Source organism: Zalophus californianus, chromosome 5 (assembly GCF_009762305.2).
Source record: "Zalophus californianus isolate mZalCal1 chromosome 5, mZalCal1.pri.v2, whole genome shotgun sequence".
NCBI classification, from domain to species: domain Eukaryota; kingdom Metazoa; phylum Chordata; class Mammalia; order Carnivora; family Otariidae; genus Zalophus; species Zalophus californianus.
Window position 1 is genome coordinate 18,353,377 of NC_045599.1, and position 14,029 is coordinate 18,367,405.

At 39.6% G+C, this 14,029-nt stretch overlaps 1 protein-coding gene across 5 annotated transcripts in view; it reads left to right on the forward strand.

Annotated features, from left to right (window-relative positions):
• The first annotated feature begins 250 nt into the window (after nt 1-250).
• Nucleotides 251-14,029, forward strand: part of CSNK1G3 (casein kinase 1 gamma 3) — a 107,299-nt gene continuing 93,520 nt past the window's right edge. For all 5 annotated transcript variants that reach the window (XM_027605455.2, XM_027605457.2, XM_027605459.2 and 2 more), the window contains exon 1: nt 251-374. The gene's annotated coding sequence lies outside the window, so the exon portion shown is untranslated. The remainder of the gene's footprint in view (nt 375-14,029) is intronic.

Genomic DNA, 14,029 nt, shown 5'->3' on the forward strand with positions numbered 1-14,029 from the left:
CCGGCGCCGATCCGGATGCCCGAGGCAGAAGGATGTTTGACCTCCGGATAAGCGAGGCGCCGCTGTGCATTCATTCCCGGCTGCATCGGTGGCGACAGCAGCGGCCCGGGCGGCGACTCTCCGGCCAGAGGCGGCGGTAGGAGGCACCGGCAGTAGTGCAGGGAGCGAGTCCGAGCCGAGCTGCGTTCCCTCCCTCGCTCGTTCCTTCCCCCCCCTACCTCGCTCGCTCCCTCCCTGCGTGGCTCGCTTTCCTCCTCCGGTCGCCGGCGGGTGTGATGTGCCGCCGCCGCTGCCCCCGCCGCCGCTGACTGACGGAGCAGGGGGCGCCGCCCGCGCCCGGGACCGACCCCGCAGCTCGCGGCCGCGCCTCTGAGGTAAAGCCTCCTCCGCGGTGGCGCGCGGCCGGGTGGTCCGGGCCCGGCGGCAGCCTCGGCGGGGCCGCTGCTCCCCTCTTCCCGGGTGGGGCTGGGTGGGCTGGGGTCCCGGGCTGGGAGGGCTGGGGTGCGACGGGGGCGGCGCCGCAGGCGGGGGCCGCGGAGGACGAGGGGTGGGCGAGGACCCCGGCGGGCGGGCGGCGCGGAGGGAGGGGCCGCGGCCGGGGGGGAGGGGGGAGGTGGTGAGGGCGCCGAGGGCTGGGCGGCCGGGGAGGGGGCCGCGGGCGGCGGGCGGGGCGGGTGCAGAAGTTGCCGAGCGGTGCGGCGCAAGTGGGGACGCGGGGGAGGTGGGCGAGCCGGGAGAAGGCGGGGGCTTCTGCGGGGAGGGGTTTTGAGGTCGGGAGCGCAGCCCCGGCGCTCCTGATTGTGTCCAGACAATTACCCTCGGAGTGGGGGTTTGGGCAGGAGGGAGGGAGGCGTCGGGCTGCTGGAAGGAGGTGTCAGGGGCCAGCATTCATTTCAGGGGTAAACTTCCCGCTGGGGTGTCTGTTGGGGGTGGGGGGCAGGGATTTACCTATTTGATAGAGCTTCTGACTTAGCTCAAAACTTAAGGCATTAGTCGGGGGTAACAAAATTTCTCTGCTGACTACTGTTAAGGTGCTGGTTTGTTTGTTTATCCCACATGCAGGGGAAGTGACACACCGAAGCGTCGGTGCTCTTGGTCCACAGCTCCTACATTTCTTTTCCGTGGGGTGGTGATGGAGATGTGTGTGTGCTTGTGGGGTGGGGGTAGTTAGGCCTGTATTAGGATCATTCCAGTTTTCCCAGGAAAGGAGGAAAAGTTAATGGGTGGGAGAGAAAGAGAGAGAGAGAGAGAGAGTCTGTGTGGGAGATGGCTACTGTTGCTATACTGTGGGAATTAGTTGTAACTCTGCTGTAATGAGTAGGGAGGCTGGCCAATAAGTGACCCCCTTTTTAACCTTTTGTTTTAGAACGTCGACTTTAATTGGAAAATTAAAAACCTGATTTTTTAATAAGTTAAGAAAATAAGTCAATAGTTCTTGGGCAGTTACTGGTGAATGACATTCGCTCACAGTAAACGATGTTGAACTACATCTGAGTTGGAATACTTTTTAAAATTAAAAATATTTAATTTTTAAACCCGTGGATTTATTTTTGAGCAATATTTGCTTTCTCTCTAAATAAAAAGTGGAGGAAAAATAACACAAATTATAAGAATGAGTTAGGGTTAGAAAGATAGGAGGCCAGTTTAGGAAACCATTTTCCACCAAAAATCAGATGCAGTTTGTGACATTCTTAATAACTTTTTTCGGGGTGGGGTGGAGAGTTCTGCCTAGTGTATTTCATAACTCTTTCCAAACTTTGCTCCAGCTGTATTCTGAGCTAAGATAAAGTATCTTTTGTATGTATTAGCCCTTATCATTGCACATTAAGGTGAAAATCATATTTATTGGCATTGAAAGGAAGATATTATCAAATCAACTGCATGGCTTTGGCATAGATTCTCTGGAATGTACAGACACTTTGGCTTCCAGGAGCTTGCATTTCTGCATATGCATCAGGTATTAGTACTTCTAATTAGAACGGGGACAGAAAGATTAATTTTAATATTGATATATATGAGACTTTTTGGGGGGATCTTAGAAAGTGATAATCTTCAGTGATGATTTATTGTGCTCTACTGCCATTCATCAACTCAGAAATTAATGCATTATGTAATTATTGTTTTCATTGTTAGATTTACAAAGGGTTAACTCTTACCGAAATCTTCAACACATGGTATTCATTTATTCCTTCAAATAAAAAGACTGGAATTAAAATCAAGGGATAGTTCAGTTCAGCCCAGACCTTTACTCTGTGGTGAGGATGGAAGAGTAGTTAGAATATGAAGATGAATCAGACCTAGTAGCTGTCTTAAAGGGAGAAGCAGACATGCACAGAAATAATGGCAACACAGGACACCTGTGGGATTTATTAGAGGTGCATGGAAGCATGGAGTGTGTGTGTGTGTGTGTGTGTGTGTGTGTGTGTGTGTGTGTGTGTGTGGTGTAGAGAGAGAGAGAGAGAGAGACTAATTTTTGACTGTGGAATTATGAATGACTTCAGAGCTGCTAGCACTCCATTTGGGCATTAAAATATTTTAACGGGCGAATGAGGGCTTGGTGTGTGTGTGGGGGGGGGGTGCTTAGTTTTCTAGGCAAAGAGAACAGCTGGAGCACAAGCATGTTGGTTGGGTATTATGGGGACTGTTGAGCTGCACATGAGGCTGCTGGGCCAGGAGGTCTTTATGGGAGAAGAAGCTGTGAAAATAGGTGGAGATCAGGCAGTGGAAGTCCAGAATGCCTTGTATTTAAAAAATGAGTCAGTTTGAGGTATAAAGGTCCAAATGTCCAGCTTTTATGCTTCTAGGAAGTAGGTAGGCAAATAAGGATAGTAAGTTCAAGGAAACAAACTATAACAGAATAATCAACTTGTTATTATTTATGGTAATGGAGGAAAGCAGAGAGGTATACAATCTACAACACTCCATACCTGGCTTTATTATATTTCTGTACTTGAATTTGAATATGGGTGTGTCTGGAAATCTGGTAAGTGGTTGTATATGAAATGAATCCAGGGTGTAAAAATGAACCTCTGGAAGAAATGGGAAGCTCTCTGTTTATTTCTCTGTCCCCTCTGTAACCCCCTCTGGACTGGCAATAGGCTATTTTTCTTGTGTAGTTTATTGATTCAGAGTTTTTCAGAAGGGAACAAGTGGTTGTTTAAGTTTTGGAGGGTTTCCCAAAAGGATATTTCAAACTAAATTGAGGGCATGCTGCACTGTTAAACAACAAAACAAAACACAGATCATTGGATAGTTATATTATTGTTAATGCATTTGAACGTGAGATTCACTATGGATAAAGTGAAATGTAAGGAATCTACATACAGGGAGAATTGACCATGACAGTGGGATGATGAAACGGGAAATGTTCACGGTTCCAGATAATATGTAAGGTTTTTAGTTATCTTAAATATTAAATGACCCTAAAATAATTTAACCCCAAACTTTATCTCTATTAAAGAAGTACTTAGAGGGTGCCTGGGTGGCTCAGTCGGTTAAGCGTCTGCCTTCGGCTCAGATCATGATCCCAGGGTCCTGGGATCGAGCCCCGCATCAGGCTCCTTGCTCTGCAGGGGAGCCCACTTCTCCCTCTCCTCCCCACTTGTGCTCTCTCTCACTATCTCTCTCTCTTTCAAATAAATAAATAATACTTAAAAAGAAGAAAAAAAGTACTTAGAAAAAGACCACCGTCACAATGACAGTGTTTAAGTCTATGTAGACTCACCTTTCTGGGAAGATTGTTTGGTGGATTTTACTAATTATTCCCCTCTAGGTATCCAGAAAGGGTATATATATTATAACTGAATTTGTGAACCTGCGTATAACTGAATTTTCATGAACCTTCCATTTAAAACACTAATACTTGTTACAATTTATTTATAACAAGATTTTATTTATTTATTTGAGAGAGAGAATGAAATAGCACATGAGAGGGGGGAGGGTCCGAGGGAGAAGCAGACTTCCCACTGAGCAGGGAGCCCGATGTGGGACTCGATCCCAGGACTCCAGGATCATGACCTGAGCTGAAGGCAGTCGCTTAACCAACTGAGCCACCCAGGGGCCCACTTGTTAAAATTTATTAACTGCCTACTTTGTATGGCGACAATAGATGATACTGTCAAGAGAACTCTTCCTGTTAGATGGTGTATAACTCTTGCTTTTGACAGTTGGAAATAGTCATCTAGAGTTTAAGCAACCTTTTTAAGGTATAGCACAGTGCTTATTTAATTCATTTTTTTCCTGACTTCAGAGTCTTAAACCACCGATAATCTGTTGTTTTCGAATCTTCCGTCCTCTTCCTTTGTTTGTGTTTTCTTGAGAGGTTGGCACTTAGTGGTATTGATTGGTATTGTTAGTATATGTTTGAGTGTTGCTTCTTCAGGATGGAACTTTTTTGGAAATGGCAATTTTGGGGGTATCCGTAGTTCTTTAATTGTAGAGATTGCGTAGGAGCGGACAGTATGGTTCTAGTGACTAAAGCTACCTCAGAGTGTCCTTTTGTGATGATCTATAGGGCAGAACCATATTTGGGATTCTTAATGTGTAGAAATCAAGTGTGTATTATCCATGAATGTGAAGTGACTTGGGAGATGCTCTGCATTACTCAGAAAATAAGGAATGAGAGAGAGATAAAAGGACAGATGAGTTTTACACATACATTACAGGCTGCTATTAGCCATGTTTTTTCTAGCTCCCTTCTCAAAGCTGGGATTTAGAAACCATAAATGTTTCCTAAACTATAGGGTTTCCTCCTCTTATGGGACCTTAGGAAGGTGTGTAGTGATTTGTTCTTAAACTATAGTAAGTGATTGGTTATATTCTCTCCTGCCACTCCCTGCCCATCATCTTTGTTATGAGAAAGAATTCTTAATCAGTGATCTTGAAGCGTTTATGTATTTGGTAGAGAAGACACACACTTTGGTCATTTTCTTGGCTAATGATGGATCACACGGTTATAATTTAATTTAATGAAAGTCTGATTGCCTTTAGGATATAGCTCAGTTATATCCACATATTCCTAAATCACATCCACATGTTTTATAGCTTTCACTGGAAGTAAGTAAAATCTTATGATACACTTTTTCTTAAGATAATGATGAATTGTTAGAAGGTTGATTGGTGGGTAGAATAAGTAAAGACTCTTGGGAACAGCCTATTTCAAGAGACCCTGTTTTAACTGACCTATTCGACCCATTCAAAAGATTGATACTCTTCATTCATTTGCTGCTCGATGCCCATGCTATACTAAATGGCAGTATACTCTCTATAGTTTGTTTTGGAATTTTTAATCCCACTAGTTATTTTATACTTACCAAGAATTATTTGTGTTTGCCCCCAACAAATTGTTGATGGCACTTGTACTTGATCTTGTAATTACACAGTTTAATGAAACATTATTTAGTGAAATATGGAGGCAAAAAGTTATTTGTGTAAGAACCTCTGGCTCCTTTGAAAACAGGTGAGTAGCTAAAATAATTATAGTTAAAATAGATGTGGGTGAGATAACTTTAAACAATGAGTGAAATCCTCATTAAACCCTAAAAATCTAAAAAGAATCTGCAGTAAGATTGCTTTTAAGTTTTGCAAGATACCTACCTATCCATGTTTAAAAAACAGAAACTGGAAATCACAGGTGATGTACAATAGGTGTGGTTTTGCAAGAAAGACAGTAGAACTGTGATCTGTAGACCAATACTTGAAGAAAAGGCCGTGGCTTTGCATTAAAAGATTGTCTTGGGAGTGTACATTTTTTATGTTTTAGTTGCAATAAAATGTTCAAGATATGTAGATATTTTTATGATTCCCATTTCATGTTTTTTTATTTTTTAAAGTTTTTTTTAACTTTATTTATTTGTGAGAGCGAAGGAGAGCGAGAGCGAGAGAGCGAGTATGAGAGAGCAGGGGGAGGGCAGAGGGAGAGGGAGAGAGAGAATCTCAATCAGACTCAGTGCTGAGTGCAGAGCCCGACTCAGGGCTCAATCTCACAGCCCTCAGATCATGACCTGAGCCGAAACCAGGAGTCAGAGGCTTAACTGACTGAGCCACCCAGGCACTCCATGATTCGCCTTTTAAACTAACTTAGGAACTCTTGGTTAATAATATGTTAAAGAGAGTATCTGCTTCTAAAATATCTATTTTATACCCTGTCTTAGAGATTGATTTAATAGCATCATCTTATAAAAAAGAAATTCTGGTGTTTCTGACTGTATTCATTCATACCTTAGGGTGAATTGTTTAATTATCTAGTGAGGTGATCAATCTGTGGTTTTCACATATTTCCCTGTATGGTCGTTGATCTGATTTCGTTTCTACCTTTCAGCTTTTATATAGAGAGGAGCCTTTGTAGAATCCCAGCATCTCCTCAACCTGAGTAGGGACTGCTGGAGTCAATTGGTAGAGGAAATTGTCCCTTGGAAGAGGAAATGCCATACCCTTGATGTGTACCAGGAGTGTTTGAGCTTGGTGCAAAGCATGCTGGTCTAGCAGCTTAGAGGAGCTGCCCTCCTGAGCCCTCCTAGCTCAGCTCAAGTGAAAAGGAAAACTTTTAGGTTATAGGAAAGGAGGTCCAGGCGGGGAAAGGAAAGATAGATAGGTTATGCTATTTATCTTGGTGTTGCTGCATTTTAATGCCTGAAATGCAGTAGTTTCTGGTATGGAACACTAAAGTATTGAGGTAGGGCTAGTTTTTCAGAGCTTTGGTCTGCCTCTCTGTGATTTTTTTTGGCTCTGCTCTCCTCTTTGTGTTGGATTCATCCTCAGGCTTGTAGCAAGATCACATCTAGACATGCATTGGCCAGGAAATGTTTTGCACAAGCTTACCAGCATACTTTTCCTTTCATGTTTTATTGACCAGAATTAGGTCATGTGTATTTCCTAACCAGTCATGACAAGGGGAATAGGGTTATCATGGTTGATTTCTGTTAAATCAGGGTATATCCCCCTGCAGTTGGGGATGGGGTCACATTTTCCTGAGTTACATTGTGGAGGGAGGATATTTTTAAAAATTGTGGGAAGGAAGAATATGGGGGAAATGGATGTTAGAGAGGCAATCAATAGTGACCACTATATCTACTTGTTTTGAGAATGAAAATAAATAATGCATATAAATGCACTTTGAACTTTAAAGGGTTGTACAGATGTAGCGGATGAAAGATTAGAAAGCTGCTTCTATGTTGCTATCTTAAATGTGCTCAGGTATGAATATTTTAGGAGCTTAAAACAGTGTCAGTTTTTTTATTGACTAACTTTGCCTCAACGAAATCAGTTATTCAAGTTGTAAGATCATATATATCTTTTTTCCACGAAACTCATAAAGCTATTATAACTTTAAATTAAGAATTTCTACCTGTCAACTTACTTAAATTTTTTTGAGTTGCTGCGCTCCCTCCTTTCCAAAAATTGCCCATATCTTTGATCTTGTCGGGTTTCTTTCTTCTTCACACTTAGAGGACTGAGTTGAGGAAATGGGAATTTGTCAGTCAGAGGAAGGGTTTATTTTGAATCACGGAATCCTAGTGAGATAGGAGGAAAGGACAGTTTTTACCTATCTTGAGAGAAGCAAAAAACTGGTGGGGGAATGGGGAGACAGGGGAGAATCCCAGAATTTTGGAATTGAAATGAAATGGATCATGGGAAGGTTGAGGGAAATGCTCATGTCACACACCTGGTGGGTAGACTCTTAGTGTGGCGCTCTTTCTGACCCAAGAGGCGGGAGGCCACGAAAAGATTTGCTGGCTTTGCAGTTTTGCTTGAGACCATGGGGTAGTTCTGTAAAGGAGTCGGCCAGCTGCTGTTAGAACGATATATGTTTCCAGGCTTTGGAAAATTTTAGCTAGAGATTTGGTCTTTTTTTTTTTAGTAAAGCAAACTGACAGATTTTTAAATCTTCCCTCAAGCACAGCAACACACGCAGACGGACAGACAGACAAGTAACCTCAAACCTGTCCTGCTTAAATGAAAATGCAGAGGCAGAATGAGTGCTTGGAACAGCTTATGTATGTTTAAATTCAAGAAAGTTGTTATCTTAAAGATTTCTGTGCCTGTAGTATATGTAAAAGAAGGCATGTGTATGTGTGTATTATACATATATATTGAGATACATGCATATATTATATATAAACACAGGATTTTAATTGTAATACTTCTCATTGTAATTGTGGTGCTTGTAAATATACAGAGTAAATCCAGCCACCCTCTGCAAGGGTATTTATGTTAATGACAGTTATTTATAAACAGTGAGATTTGGGGTGATTTTTATTTTTACACTTTTTATTCTCTATATTGTTTGGATTTTATGCTCTAATTAATCATTATTATTTACCGTTAGGAAAAATAGTAAAGTTTTTTTTAAAGAGGAAGAAAAAGTAGAATCCTGGGGTAGGATGTTTTTTATCAACTTAAATTTTGTCACACTTCTGCTTTTATTTGTATATTACCTTAAATAAAGTATGTCTGGAATGCGGGGCTACTTTGCAATTGTCTTTACTTTTAGAATTGTACTTTTTAAAATTATGTACCTTAAAATTTTAAGTTGAAATTGGCCATTTGATACCTTTTGATACGAGTGTACTGCATAAAAGTAGCGGACTTATGAATATTTTGTAGTTATTAATCGTGTTACCTATTTTTAAGATTTGTTTATTTTTGACTTCAGGTGGTATACTTGGCAGTGTATTAGAGGACGCTGTATTAAAGTCAAAGTTATAGTCAGAGTTTCCTCTAGTAAAAAAGGGAAGTGACAATGTTTTTTTCCCTTAGAGCCAGTCTGTGTCATGTTTATTTTCTATTTTTGTGAAATACTTATATTCTAGCAATGAATGCTTTCAAATGGCAGGCAAATATAGTAGGTAATGTCATAGGTATAGAAGAGAGAAAATTGTGTTATTCTTCTAGATTTATGGTGTGCAAATTTCTGGCTACAAGGCCTTTTAATAAAAATCTTGATTTGAAAAACTAATGATGTATGGTGATTAACATAACATAATAAAAAAAGTAGTGATATACATATATGCTACAATTGTATTATATATGTGTCTGTGTGCATACACAATGAAATATTATTCAGCCTTAAAAAAAAAAAGTCCTGATTTGAAGTGCAAATATAACCTTGTATTGTTTTGGAGGTGAAACTAGTAGATGTCAGTTGTTGGTGACATTTTTAGAAACTGGTATTTGTAGATGCATATTTTTATAAGACATTATTTTATATTCTTTTATTCTAGAGACCTGAAAACAGTGTGAATCAAAAAATGTATACATCTTAAAGATGTGGAATCTTGTAATGCCAATTTTCATTTAAAAAACTGTAGATTATTTACTGAGTTTTTTTTCCCTGACATATGAATGTCTGGGCATATTGTGGCTCATATTCTTTTATACATTTGAGGTTCTGAAAGTATTTGTGGTTAGTGACATATCAAAATGTAACCATTTTTTTTTTTAAAGATTTTATTTTATTTGAGAGAGCAAGAATGAGAGAGAAAGAGTACATGAGAGGGGAGAGGGTCAGAGGGAGAAGCAGACTCTCTGCTGAGCAGGGAGCCCCATGCGGGACTTGATCCCGGGACTCCAGGATCATGACCTGAGCCGAAGGCAGCCACTTAACCAACTGAGCCACCCAGGCGCCCTGTAATCAACTCTTTAAAATCATTCCTTTGAGTATTTTCTGATACTCTGTTAAACGTTGGTAACTGAGTATGTGTCATATGCATGTTTATTGTATGTTCTGCTGTTGATACACATTTTAGTTACCAACTACTGATGAAGTTGTTTCTGAAGTCCAGTTGAAAAATAAAGTCCTGAGAATTGGGAATGAGAATGTGAGATAAGTCAAAATGTCTTTTACTATAGGCACTTGTTTAGAATCTTCCAATTGAAAATTAGTAAATTTTTTTCTGTGACAGAGTAAATGAGAACAAAAAGGGGTAATTTTTTAAAAAAGATTTTTGTTTATTTGAGAGAGAGAGAATGAAAGAGAGAGAGAGAACACGAGAGGGGGGAGGGTCAAAGGGAGAAGCAGACTGCCTGCTGAGCAAGGAGTCTGATGCGGGACTCTGTCCCAGGACTCCAAGATCATAACCTGAGCCGAAGGCAATCGCGTAACCAAATGAGCCACCCAGGTGCCCCTAAAAAGGGCTAATTTTAAAGATAATCCTTGCTGTCCTTGCTGTAAGGCTGGGAGTGCTACCACTGACTAGAAATAAGAGAAAAGTGTTTGTGAAGAAGGCTGTGTGTACCAGTGGTTCTCAGCACTGACTTGACATTTACATTTTTGGGGGACCTTAAAAAACATGAATAAAGGGATTTTACCCCTGCTAATTGATATTTGAATCTGGGCCTGGGGCACTGATATATTTTAGGGTTTCTATAGGTGATTCTAGTGTGTGGTAGGGTTGAAAAGGACTGATTGCTCCTTCTCTTTTTACACATCTCTTAGCTCTTAACTTTAAAGTTCTCTTTTTAATTGGGACGGGGTGTGAAAGTGAGACAAGATATGCATAGGAAACATTTGCAAGAGGACCAGGTTAAAGAATCAACTTCTCTTCATAGTTTCGTACCCAGAATCCTTAGTGATGCCACTATATTCATTGCTTATTAGTTTTTCCTACACAGCACCAAAATTAGAGGATTTTTGAAGTTTGGAGTATTTGTTAAAGGGAAATTTATCAAGAATAAATTAAAGCATCATCTCAGATGCCCCTGAAAATCTTAAGAAACCTAAAGTGATAAAAACAGTTGTATCTTAATGTTATATAAACTATAAGAAGGTAAGAATTGTTGCTAATCAAAAGTTTATTAATCATAGCTTATATTTATCATATTTATAATATCATTGAGTTGTATTTTTCCTGGAACATAAGGTTGAAATAGGCCTTAATAGTTTAGTGTAACTGCACGTGTACTGCTTTACTCTCTTTAATACCATTGTTGATGAGGAATATCTCTGTTTTCCCCTAAGTGGAAATAATTTACTTCAGTTATAGTACATTGTGTATATAGTATGTTGTCTATATCCTGTGTAGTCAGTAATTGTATACATGTAAGTGCACTATGATAATACGGTTTTGTGGTTATTGTATCTTGTCATTTATGACAATCAGCGTCTTTTTTTTGTGTGGGTGCCGCATTTGGTGTAGCTTCCTAGGTCACAAACACCCTTACCAGTTACAGTCTTTTGTGATACAATGAGAACAAGCCATTTTATGATGAGTTCAATATGCTAAATTCCATTCAAGGAACATTGTTTGCCTGGTGGCAAAATTGGGTTTGGCAGTTCCTCTGTAAATTTCAAGGGTTAGACTTTTGTAAACTGCCCTAGAAGGACAATTTGTGGTAAAGAAATTTAAGAGCGGATAGAGAGTAGAGGACATGTTCTGTGTGAACTTGGAGAAGACTTTTAGAATTATTTTGTGTTTCACCAAAATTCCACAAGAAAATCAGCACATGATAACAAGGCTCCCAGTAACACTTTGCACACACAGTGATTGAGCAATGGGTACTGTTCTTTAGGACCATAATTTCTTATCAACACTGTTTACATCCAGAATGCTCTGAAAACCAAAAATATTTTCTTGTATGTTTGGCACAAATTGGTTTTTTTCATAAAACTTGTGTTGAACTGTTATGTCTTTATTTCATGGATTTGTTGGTTTCACTGCAGGAATAGTCAATGTTTGATTATAATATACTGTTCCAGACTTCTGTGTGTCGTCCCAGCCTTTTTACAAAATATGTGGTGTATATACACTGTGTCACCTGTCAAAAATCCCCTAAAATTCCATATTCCAAAACATGCTTGGCTGCAGGAACTTTGGAAAAGGGCTTGTGGAAACTGCATTAATTTGCTTCTACTTCTTGTTTCTTCATAGAAGCTACTCAGCATCTTATTCCTCTGAAATGGAGTTTCAGTAAGATGCTAGTAAATTTTAGTTTTTTTTTTTTCTCTTGTAAATACATACATACCAAGGGGCACTTTATTTTAATCTGTATTTGTTTAACAGTTGTTGAAACTTTTCTATTTTTTTTGGCACTAAGTTATTAACCCTGGTCCTGTGGGCCCCAGTGTGGTCCCAGGAGCATTGTGTAATTAGGATGCTCGGGATGGAAAATGTTTCGGGTAACTGGCATAGCCGAGTATTCATCACACAGTTTAGTCCTTGGGGTTATATAATTTTACCTCTGCACATGGTAACTTCATGCCAGAACACCTGCAGGCAGTCCTCTTTTCACATATCTTGGCTTCCTTTTTTCACAACAGAAAGAAGCAGGGGTGTGGTTGTAATGCCTCTGTTTTAGTTTCCTTAAACTTCCTTAATTTGTTTTTTAAGACTTCACTGCAAAAATCTATATACTTAACTCTGGCTTTTTTTTTTCTTCCCCTGGACCATCTTTTCTGTTTTTTTTTCTTTTCTCTCCTTTTCTTTATTACTCCACCCTCCTCTTCTTTAAAATATTTATCTCAACAAGAGAAGTTCATGGTTATGGTATTCTGAATCAGAAAAAAATGCCCTGCTGGTGGGAAAGGTGACATAAGTCTGCATATTCTGGTATCTCTCCCCCCCCGCCCCCCTAGGAGGACCTTACTATAGGGGAGTGATTATTGTACTGCTTGATAGTGTTCTGTGTACATGGTCTTTGCTTTCTTTGCCTGCCTAGACACTGAGGGGTGATGGGGTGGTGTGCACTGTGGTACACGCTTTTTCAGTTGTGTTTTTGAATTCACCAAGATAGTGGGTATTTTACTGTGTAGTTACTAATGGAAGATTTAGAGCTTACATAGTTAGGTTATGTGCACTTGCTGTGTGCACTGAAAAGTGCTGTAATTCTCTTGTACATAGCATACTTTATATTATTGTTTGTTTAAGCTGTGTGATGTCAGGGATTGCGATTGTCTTGTGTGCCATTTCATTTCCTGTATTTGGCACATGATAGACCTCTTATAATTACTTATTTGTTGAATGAATGGATTAATCATTTCATCTTTTTTGTTAGGGAGAATTAACATGGAAGAACCTTGATTAAATGCCTCCTGAGGCACTGTGCTCACTCCAAACCAATTTAGTGTGCATCATCATAGTTGTGTGAGGTATCTCAAACAAATAAATTGGCCCTACTTTAAATATGCTAATAAACACAAGCATCTGACATAGTTACTCAGGCTTAAAAGTAGAGAAAAACTTTATAGAAAGGTTTTCTTTTTTTAAATAGCAGAAGTCAAAATTAAAGGCATTTATGGGCTAGCCAGAAAATTTGAAGGAAGTATTCAATTTTTTGAACATTTCACTTAATTATGATTTTGTCGCAAGGTATTTTTTTATATTAGATAAATTTTTTCCTGTTTTTAAATTTTTGCACACTAAAGTTCACTCCCCCTACTATTAGTGCACGAAACAATTCCATTAGCTCCAGATATTTCCCTCCTGCTGCCCGTTTGTAGTCAACCCCTTCTCCTACTCCCAGCCCCTAGCAACCCCTGATCTGTTCTCAGTTTCTGTAATTTTGCCTTTTTCAGTTTCAGAATAGCATATCAATGGAACCATGTGGTATGCAGCCTTTTAAACCTAGCTCCTTTCCCTTTGCATGGGGTATTTGAGATTCATCCAGGGTGAAGAATGTGTCATTTCTTTTTGCTGCTGAGCAGTATTCCCTTAACTGAATGTACCTCAGCATGTTTATCCATTCACCGTTTGAAGCATTTGTTTCCCGTTTTTGGCAATTAGGAATAAAGCTGCCCCAAACATTTGTGTGCATTTTTCTTCTCTTTTTGGTAAATTGAAGTTTTCATTTCACTTGGTAAGTTCCTAGGATTGGAATTGTTGGTCATATGATAAATATATGTTTAACTTCATGAGAAACTGCCAAACTTTTCCTAAGCAGCTGTATACTGTTTTGCATTACCACCAGCAATGTCGAAGAGTTCTAGTAATAAGCAGTTCCTGAAATTTAAATTTGCTATCTTGAATTACTTTTTAATAATTAGCTTGTTAATTTGGTTGCACACCAAAATATCATGACCATAATATTTATTCTG